Raw genomic sequence first — 11274 nt, 5'->3', positions numbered from 1 at the left:
TTTCCCATCCCCCCTCGCTTCTCCCTTCCTTCCCCCATCCTTCCTTCCTTTCTCCTTTTCTCCCACCCTCTTTCCCTCTCTCTCTCCTTATTGACTCCCTCCCTCAAAAATATATTATGTCTCAGCCTTGCCCAGATAGTTCAATTGGTAGAGAATTGTCCCAATATGCCAAGGTTGTGGGTTCAATCCCCGGTTATGGCACATACAAGAATCAACCAATGAATGCATAAAGTGGAACAACAAATTGTTGTTTCTCTCTCTCTCTTACTCTCTCTCTCAAATCAATAAAAAAAAATTTAACTATAAAAGAAAATCATTTTTTAAAAAAGATATATTATGTCTCCCTGAAATAGAAGTTGTACTAAGTTCTGTAACATGAATCAAAGTCACACAAACATGGGATTTTATATCAGAAAATGGAATAGACTCAATGAAAAGTGTGTGTCATAAGTAGAATTTGTGGACAAGACTGGCAAGCTCTAAGTGCAAGTATTACTATTCTCATCTGGGGAATTCAAAAAATTCTTGCTGATAAGGAATTCCTAAGTGATTACTAAACTTTTAATGTCTTTCCTGTCACTTAACACTGGCAGATGCCATCGGGCATTTTGTCTAAAATTTAATTTAATAAAATCAACACTCATCAAGAAATCAATTAAAATAAAAGCTGCCTGCAGGCCGACGTCTTCCCTAGGTGATGAGGACGGCATGTTCTCCTCAGACCAAGTGTATCTCTGTGTTGATTAAGCAATTCCCAGAAGTTGTAGATAATTCAGGATACCATCCACGACTGCCATTGAACACCAATTAATTCTTCCAAGCAAAGTTCTATACAACTCCAATACATATTGGGTTGAAAATGAAAATAGTAATGCTTTAAGGGAAAATTTAATGTTTGGTGTGTTTTTGTGTTGTTTTTTTACTATAGAAATACAATAAATTACTGCTTACAAATGACACCCAGGGGAAACAGTAAAATATCTGTGTTATTAGTTGTTGTTAATAAAAAAAAGATGAAGGGTCTTAGCCAAACACAAGTGTGTTCTGATACGAGAGTAAATCATCTTTGTTAGTTTGCAAACCCCTCAGCTTATGTTTGCATAACACCTGTCATTTATAAAACACACACACACATATATTCTCATATTTGGTATAAAAACAATCCTATAAAGTTGTATTTGGCTACTACTATAATTTATACATAGGACATAGATTCAAAAGAGGATCTATGACTTTTCAGAGCTCATGGAACCAAGCAGAGGCAAAGCTGGACTCAGACTCAGTCCTTCTGAATCAGACACTGCTTTCTCCACCCGTCTAAGCTGTGTCTATGCAACATTCCAGAGGACTTTAAGAAACATAAAGTAATCCCAGGCCCTGTGCAAGTTCAGCACTCCTCAGAATGAAGAGTTTAGTACTCCCAGAATTCTGGGTCCACTAAGCATGAGAATGTCAGTGGACATGCTCTTTGAGTTCAATTCCTCTGCATGGAAATCTAAGTTTATCAATTTATCTAGAACTCATAACACTCAGGGCATATTTTTTAAGTGTTCTTCTCCTCTAGGCTTGGTTCAAGTGCTAAACTTGTAGCAATGCAAAATCTTAGACCCCACTCCAGGCATATTAAATTAAAATCTGCTTTTTAAAAAAATATATATTTTATTGATTTTTTACAGAGAGGAAGAGAGAGGGATATAGGGTTAGAAACATTGATGAGAGAGAATCATCGATCAGCTGCCTCTTGCACACCCCCTACTGGAGATGTGCCTGCAACCAAGGTACATGCCCTTGACCGGAATCGAACCTGGGACCCTTCAGTCTGCAGGCCAACACTCTATCCACTGAGCCAAACCGGTTTTGGCAAAAATCTGCTTTTTCACAAGGTCCCCAGCTGATCCACATGCACATTAAAGTCTAAGACACATAGCTCTGGCCTAAATCTCACTGGAGTGTATATTCTGGTGAACTCAGGGTCCTGCCACCATTGTTAGTGTGGGACTATGGACCAAATGTCTCCTACTAGATTGCCTCTTGATTCAGCTTCTCACTTAATATTCACATGTATGTCAGCACATTTTTCTCTCAAAGGAATGAGGAGAGCACTGTGGTCAGACAGAACAAATGAAAGCAGCATGGAAGCTAGGTGACTGGATATTTTTTGCAAGAGAATAATGAGAGGACATTAGAGAATTGGCAGAATGTTTCAAGACATTAGGAGTACCTTTGTTCAGAAATGATGTCTTTCTGATTAATTCTTTCCCTTATTACCAAAGAATTGAAGTAGTACTACATGTTGGTTTCAGCCCTGTAGCCTGGGTTACTCTCTATGCATCAACAAAATATACCCCATGGGTCATCGAAGCTTCAACGTGTGCTAAAAACTCTGATACTGGAACTTCCTTTAAAAAAAAAATTCACATCTAATCATGATATGCTTTTTATATGGTGGATATTATTCTGAAATGTTAATTTGCCTACGGAAAACAAGTAAAATTAGGAGCCTGCATCATGTTTCAAAAATTTCTATAAATAATATATAACTAAAAGTTGACAGCAATTCTAAAGATTTGTTCTCACAATCATAGAATCATGGAGTTTGGAGAGAATTAGACATCTCACATTGCAATGAAGCTGGGAATAGCCAGGTACAGTATCAGGTGTAGCTTTAGGAATTGTAAATCTGGTGTTCAATTAAACTCCACCCAACTGGGAGGTCCCACGGGAAGGTGTTGCAGTGGCTTTCCCATGGCTGTGACAAATAGACCCCCATGAATGCCCCACCGGCATCTTAACCTGTTTGCTTAGAAATCAAATTAAATCCACTCTAACTATAAAGGTTCATCATGTAAATCACATGATCCAAATCAAACAAAATCCTACTTAAATTGTAAAATAAAAGGACTTTTCAATAATAATCAGTTATGAAATAAAAATAATCCCATGAAGCAGTCCTGGTTGATAATAAACATTTAATAAATGCTTGCTTAAAATTTTTGAATGAAGGAAACAATGAATCAATGGAGACAGTGATCATTGCTATTCCCATACCAGGCTTCTATCTGGAGTCCTCTATTCTGATCACATTTTGAAAGTCATTTTCTTAACTATGATTCCCTTTCATAGCAGCGATGAGGCTCACCAAAGTCAATAACATGGAAAAATTGTTATCTGCCAACCATTCATGCTGGGATGGGTATCATACACAAAATATATGATTTTTTTTTTAATTGCAGCCAGTATTAGTGCATTGAAGTGGAATCGGTAATGCAGAAAACTCAGAAGTAAATTTATAATTGTCACAAAACATCCTACAATGCAGCAAAGCATATGCCCTGAAAGACAGAAGCAAAGCTTTGTAATTAAAGGAAAGATTACAAGTCAGGGCACATAAACAGGTCCTTATTTAGTAGAGAGAGGAATGTTAATGAAACTGTAGTCTTTGGGGGACACATCAACACATTTATCAAGTCACCAGCCATGATATCACCTTAGAAAACACAAGATCGTATAGATCTTACATACTTACATTTCTAAACACCATTAAATCTTTCAAGAGCTATCACAAAAGTTAGGGTTGGGTGTCATCCTGGACAGGGGGGTGGGGGGGTTGGTGGTGCCAGTTTGAGTCCGCTGTGGTCTCCATCCCAGGTAGGGTATGTGCAAAAGGCAGTCCCTCTCCCTTCTTCGCTCTCCAAAAATCAATAAAAAAATATTTTAAAAAAAGGAATTGGAAAACTGTTAATATCAAGAAACATTTACTAAGAACCTGTTAAGTATAAGGCACTTGGAAATATCACTAATAAAAGTAAGAAATCTGCATGGGCTATAAAAGCAACCGTAGTCATAAGTATTTATGTATGTCCCATTTAAATCACTTTTGAAATTATACTTTGTTGGAGAAAATAATCTCCTCAATATCACTTATGCATTTTTTACATGAATCTAGCTGTATTAGTCACAGGATATTCCTTGTTAAGCAGAGAATAATTAGTTCCTTTTCTAAAATGGATGCAATAATTCAAAAGAATAGTAGCCATCATCTCTTAGAGGCAAAAATGAATGAGCAAAAGTAAACTCTCTCAGTAAGAACTTCCAACATGTGATAGCAAGGATATGGTGACCTTGGGCAAAGAGTTAGAGTTGAAATGGGAGCTGAAGCTGACCTGGATTTACTAGAAAGAAGAAATCAGAGCACTGGGTGTTCCCATATTCCAGAGCAGAAAAATTATGAAGCAATAAATTATGATAAAATGTGTAGTTCCAGTGCAGGCACATAAAAGCATAAAGAATTACCAAATTGGGTGAGTTTATGATTCATCCAGGACAGTATTCAGTCTCTAAAAGTGATAGCTTGTAAATGCATACAGTTGAGCTGATAAAGGAAAGGTCTATCCCTAAGACTGTGCATTGTAAATTTACTTCAATGGTAAAATTACTCTCCAGTGCAGGGTTTTGTGTCTCAACAAATATTTTTAGTTTAAAAAAAAACAACACTTGTAAATCTGTTAGTAAAACAGGGTATACAAAATATACAAACATTACATTATAGATTTTATGTCATAGGTATAATGTCAAGGCATGGAAAAGGAAAGAGAGGAGGGGAAGGAGAGACAGGTAGGGATTGGGGGAGAGAGAAAGATTTATAAGTTCTCAAGTGCTCCCCAAATTTCTAAATTAAATTCAAAATAAAACCTTCCAAAATAAAGAAACTTAGGCCAACATGATTATTAAGAAAAATGAAATAGTCTCTATTATAGAGTCAGCTTATTATTTTGTCTAAGTTTAATTCTACAGCTAAGAAGTGTGACCCCCGAGGACATAAGCTTGAAAGGAAAATAATGCATTTATTAATATTAGATGTATAAAGGTGAAGCACATCACAGCAAAAGAAGATGACATTGCTAAAAGGAGTAACTTTGAAGCGATAAGGAGAAATGAACAGGGAGGAGAAGTAAAGGATTGGAAGAAATGGAGCAGGAAGAACACTGTTTCATGCAAATTAAAATTAAATGTAAAAGGATGACAGGAGCTCTGATCTTGTCAGACTGAGGTAGATGGGTGGCAGACAGTGATATGAGAATTACAAGTAATTTGCAAACCACAGGTCTGCAAAGCATGCACATTTTCTTCTTTATGATTGTTAATTGAGGTGTGTGTGTGTGTGTGTGTGTGTGTGTGTGTTTTCATAGAGAAAAACAAATTCAAAAATATCATTTCATAAATCCCTGCCAAAATCACAAACATTTTGGTTCCTGCCAATGAAAGACAGCCCCAGGCAAACCACAGGTGTGATCAGGCAAGAGATTCGTTGTTTTTGATGGTGCCTCCATTTGGTAACAGCCTTCCTGGCCTCTGTCTTTCAGACATAATGTGACTGCCCCTCTTCTAGGCTATCTCTCTGATTTAGTTATTGTACCCTGTGCCTTCCCCTGTCCAGGGTCCAAGCCCTGGGCCTGCACTTGCCATGCTGCAGTCTTTCCTTAGGTTTCCATTGACAATGATCCATATCTATCATCTCTCCTCAATAATAGCTAACACATAGTACATGCTGAATGCCAGGCATTTGTGTGTGTATTAATCCAGTTAAAACAATTCATCCTCAAAACTGCCCTATAAGGTTGATACTATTAAGACCTCACTTTACAGATAAAGAACCTGAGCACAGAGACAATAATGACTTGGCCAAGTCACTGAAGGAGACCAAAGTTTTGCCACCCCAAAATGTACCTTTTGGGATATTGACTTTAAGGGGTTATTAAGAAACAAAAGACTCGGAAGGAACCTTTGACTCTCCCCTTCCTGCCTAAAGGAATTCAGATAGAAAAACCTGCTTCAGGAAGGGAATCTGATTATAATCATCCTAACATATTCATCTTAGCACACATGAATTAGCCCTTAGGTGATGGGACAGGAAAATCTTCCAAAGCCTATTTCCCCCCTGCTCTTTTGTTTCTGGATGGTCCAGCAAGAATTTGCTTACCACGTGCTTGCACTTTCTCTAAGTGTTGTTGGAAGGAATAACAGAAATAATAGAAAAGAGCATAATATTTGACCAAGACCTCCTTGAGGGATGAGGAGTCAGCCACACCATGGGCGCAGGGGGAAGCACTCCAGGAAGAAGGAAGAACATGGGAGAGGCCCGGAGGTAGGGAAAAAGCTACCCCTTGCTAGGAACTTACAGGGCAGTGTGTGACTAGAGCAAGAAGATAAGAAGAAAAGTGAGACTTGATTAGAAAAGAATAAATTATAATCTGCCAAACATCACAGTCAATGTAGAGAGTTTTCATTTTGTACAAAGTGCAATGCAAAGCCATTAACAAGGTTTGTATGTGTGTGTTTTTTTAAATAAATTTTATTTTTAATTACATTTGTACAACCCAGTGATTATTGATATCATCATCACTAGCTGGTCAATATGAGTTACAGAAAAATAGCAAAGGGGAGATCAGACATTATAAGCATGGCATCTGGGCAGCTTCACCAGGAAGCTGCAGTTTCACACCCCCCATGGAACCACCAGTCCATCTCCTGCAAATTACCAAATTACCCAGGGAAGGAATCCAACAAAGGGGGAGATAAGGGCATGCACAGCGAAGTTGGATGATGTAAAGAGGGTGCTTGCCTATCAGTCTAACCTAGGGAAAAAGATAATTGGCTAGCGAGCAAAATCCTGAAGGATTAATTGGAAAAAGCTTCCAGTTATAATCTCCAGACAAAGAATTCCTCTATCTTGCTTAGTCCCTGCCTCCGTGCACTCTCTTGCTCCATGACCAGCACTCACCCATATGCTAGCCCACCATGTGGCCTTAAGCAGCCTCGTGGCCAATGGCCATACAGACCTCACACACAATGGACTGCAGCTGGGAACACAAACTAAGTTAGCCAGATGCTGGAGTGGACTGTGCTTTAATATGGAGTGGAGACTCAAGGCAGCGACTTTAATTCTTGGCCTTCTGAGGACAAGATTGGACTTATTTTGGGGCCAAATGGAAGAAGATGGGGCTTTGGAAAGAAACCCCCTTAATTTTACATCATCAATAAAACTTTCCACGATACCTCATCTTCCCAAAGGAGCCCCAGGAAATTCTTTTTCCAGCAGCACCCCAAGAACTCCACTTCCACTGATAACAGAAGGCACCCCACTGATAACAATTAGCTAATTGTATAACTTACTCAGTAATCACTAATGATAAATCTAGTACCTGTTTGGCATCAAAGTTATTATAATACTATCTATATTCTCTATGCTATACTTTACATCCTCATGATTATTCTGTAACTACCAATTTGTAATTATTAAGCCTTTCACCCTTTTCACCCATCCCCCTAATCTCCCTCCCATCTGGCAACTGTCATAGTGTTCTCTGTATCTATGAGTCTGTTTCTGTTCTGCTTGTTTGAAGCTACAGGAGGATATGTTCATATTTTTTTTTTGTTTTTAAAAACTCTGCTTTGTGGGAAATGGATTGGAGAAAAAAGGTAAATATGGAAAGATAAAGAAGTCTGTCGTAACAGAACCAACTAGAAATGGTGGTAGTTACCTGGTCATAGTGGAGATGAATAATAATCATACTCAGAATATATTTTAGAAGCTGAGATGACAAGACTTGGTATTAGAGTGAATGCAGAGAATGAATGAAAGGCAGGACTTCCTTATGGATAACTCCCATAGTGTATGGAATGCCAATTTCTTCAATAGGAAAGATTGGAAGAGAAACAGTTGAAATCGAGAGTTCAGTTCTAAATGTGTTATACGTACTTGGTCTTAAGTCTCCAACTTATTGTATAATCAACAAATAACTTGACTATCTCCAGAGTAAATATCCAGGGAGATAACAATAAAACCCTCAGAAGTATTTGGGAATCTGGGAGAAAAGGAGTTATATTCTTTTCCTAGGTGGGGTTTTAAAGAGGGACAAAGTGCTAGAACTCCAAGCACTATGCAGTGTCCCAGGTATTGCTGAACTAGAACAACATTGGTGTCTGTAGCAAAGAGCCTGAGAGAGTCAAATGGAAGGCAGACAGCCAGGAATGGCATGGAATAGAAGCCTCATCCCCCTGGGACCCAGAGTGATACAGAGCAGCTGAAAGGGAGATGTGAAGTATCTACATTGTGACAAGGCTCCCCCCTGCAGCAGAGAACTCTGCAGCCAGCCACCAGATGATAACACTGACACCAATAATGGCAGCGGTGAGCGACAGCCAAAGGCCAAAGACAGGACGAGTGACACCCCAGTTTGTGGATGCCTGGATGAGAGAAAGGACAGCTTGGATCTAATGCCTCCTTCTGACTCCAGAACATTGATACTTCTTTGAGGAGAAAGCAGGAAAAAGAGGAGGAAAAGTTGGAATTAACTCAGTGAGTATATAAAACCATAAAGGAAGCATGAAGGTGACTGAGTTTATCTGACAACTATTGTAATTACATGTTTTGCCTTTGGGAAGAATATGGATTGTTGAGTTTTGAAAAGTCGCTATTTCTTTAAACCCCTAAGTAAATTTATTTGGAAAATGTCACTGACAACAGTAATAGCATGTCAGCTTTTATCCTTCAGTTCCCTCCACAATCTCTCGGGAATTTCTGGGAGGTGTTTCACATGGATTCATGAATGACTACCATCACTGATGAGTTTATTCAGGGCTACCCTGGTTGCATTAATAGGGTTGGATCCTCTATGAAGAGATCTCAATGTAGGGTTGCTTGACCCCAATATCCTACACTGACTGGAGTCCAATAGATTTTCACTTAGTATTCTTCAAATCTCCTCTTTGCTAAACACATCCACATCCACCCCAGAACTCCAACGTGTGTTTAATAGGAATTATGTTGAGAGAGAAATGTAAAAAAACAGGTCATGGGTGTTGGAGATTCTTGGGGATGGAAACTAAAGTAGAAGCACAGAGTGCTGGGGCTGAGGATGGTTTCACCCAGGTCACCCACAAGGAGAGTCAGAGGTCAAAGAAAGGGCAGGGTGAAGTTCTGTCTAAGTGAAGGAGGGCAGATGTGGGCTGCATGTACTCAGAGGAGGACTCACTCAAAGGGGTCTGTCTTCCCGCCCCTCTCAAGGCATGGGTTCCTGGATGGGAAAGAAGAAACAAGGAAAATTCCAGTCCTTGTTCCTGATATACACCATTAAAAGACAACTAGTTGGTTGTGACAGGTGACTCATTTAGTTAGAGCATCCTCCATATACCTAAGGGTTTGGGGTTTGATTCCCCATCAGGGCACATACCCTAGGTTGCAGGTCCGATCCCCAGTTGGGGCATGTACTGAAGGCAACCAATAAATGTTTCTCCCTCATTCTCCTTCATATTCATTCTCTCTCTCTCTCTCTCTCTCTCTCTCTCTCTCTCTCTCTCTCTCTCTCTCTCTCTCTCTTTCCCCTATCTGTATATCTTCCTCTCTCTAAAAACAATCCATAAAAATATATCATTTAGTGTGGAATTAAAAAAAGAAATAACTGCTTGAAAATATTTATTCCTATTGTAGAACATTTGAAACTTCAGATATGCTTTAACTTGAAATCCAGGAATATAGAAATCAAAACTTGTAAAGAGCCCAAGAAAGGATATTAGCGCTCTGACAAAAGCCTTTATTCTCAGGTTTCAGGTGGAGGCACCCTTACCCTCATTGGGTTGGATGACCTCTTATTAGAGTCTTTTGAAATTACACATGTGAAGCCCCTAGACCCGTCAAGGGCAATAAGAAAAATAGCTGGCAAAGAAGAAGAAACTAAATTCACCACAAAGAATGTGACACATATGCAGGAATACTTTCAGCCAATGTGAAAGTTCACATCCCTGGCTCTTTCCAAAACATCAAGAAGGCAACAACTCCCCTTTGCAACTTCCTTCTGGGAATCCTCCATCAAAGATTTATGGCAATATTTGGGCTGTGGCTGGTAGAGCAGCAGATCGATTCTGATTGCAAATCAGAGACCTATTCTCTTATCTTTGAACTCTAGAGAAAATGAGTTTACCCTCTGCAGGTGTTCGAAAAAAAACATGTGAAGAATTTCCAGTCACTTTAAACCTCAGTCCATTCTTTAGTTCCCAGCCAGAAGCATAAACAGAAGAGTTTGGTAGTAATCATTGAACAGCTTTGAGAATAATTTAAGTATCAAACCTTAGTACCATTATTATACTTAAACATGAATTATCATTTATTTTCATTTTAAATTACATGTAGTAGATTAGCATAGTTTCTAATTCTCTCATTTGCAGGAAAAATTCTTATTTTTCTGCATGAATTTTTAAGTCATTTACTTATAAACTTATAAACATTTCTTCTGTATGAGTTATAATTAAAAAATTATCTTAGAAATAATTGTTTCAGGAATCATCAGCTCTTTGAATCATGACCACTAATACTATTTTAGAATCAGGTCATAAATAGCAGTTTGACTACACTGTGTGAACCAAAAAGACTAATCTTTGAACCTGTTTGGCCACTTATAAGATTAAACTTAAAGACCTATTTCACATGTGGGGAAAAAAAGAAACAGATCATAGGTTCCTTTACTCAAACAATGTCTTCATTAATAGATCAAAATTAAATTCCCTTGAGAATAAATGTCCCCCTGGAGAGACATTTCTGACAAACCTGCCAATTTACCACTTATACTTTTTTATATCTAGTCAAGAAAGAAGAAAACCAAAAATTTTGACATGGCAGAAGCCAAGTAAAGAGAGTATTTCTAAGTAAAGTAAGTGGTCAGCTGTATTACATGTTATTTACATGAAGCCCAAGAATTGGTCTTTGAACCTTACCAGCTGGAGACCAGTGGGTGATCTTGAAATAAATGTTTTAGTGGAGTAGTAAATTTTTAGTAGAGGACAGAAGCTAGATTGAAGTACCATAACGGTTAAAAACGATGACCTTTAAGATAATTATTTTTAATAATAGGAATAGTATTTATTAGCACTTAAATTATTTTAACTTAAAATGGATATAGTTTCTGCCAGGCATTCTGCTAAGTACTTTACAAGCATTTTCTCTTTAAATCCTCACAGTAACACTCTTAGGCAAGAAATGTGATAAATAAATTGTCAAAGACACAGCTAGTAAAATGTGGTTGACTGAATAACAGCCCCCAAGTAGTGTATAAAAGTCATAATCTCTGGAACTTATAATGTTACCCTACATGGAAAAAGGGACTTTGCAGATACAAGAGTCTTTAGATAGGGATATTAATATGGGCTATCTGATGAGCCCTAAATGTGACCAGAATAGTGCCAAGAAAGAAGCAAAGAGAGATTTAGCACAGAGAGATT

At 38.2% G+C, this 11274-nt stretch overlaps 1 pseudogene; it reads left to right on the top strand.

Annotated features, from left to right (window-relative positions):
• The first annotated feature begins 8878 nt into the window (after window positions 1–8878).
• On the top strand, window positions 8879–9925 carry LOC118724937 (annotated as a pseudogene).
• Window positions 9926–11274: the final 1349 nt, after the last annotated feature.

The sequence above is a fragment of the Pipistrellus kuhlii genome, unplaced genomic scaffold, assembly GCF_014108245.1.
Source record: "Pipistrellus kuhlii isolate mPipKuh1 unplaced genomic scaffold, mPipKuh1.p scaffold_m20_p_2, whole genome shotgun sequence".
Lineage (NCBI taxonomy): Eukaryota > Metazoa > Chordata > Mammalia > Chiroptera > Vespertilionidae > Pipistrellus > Pipistrellus kuhlii.
This window is presented reverse-complemented; position numbering and strand designations above follow the sequence as displayed.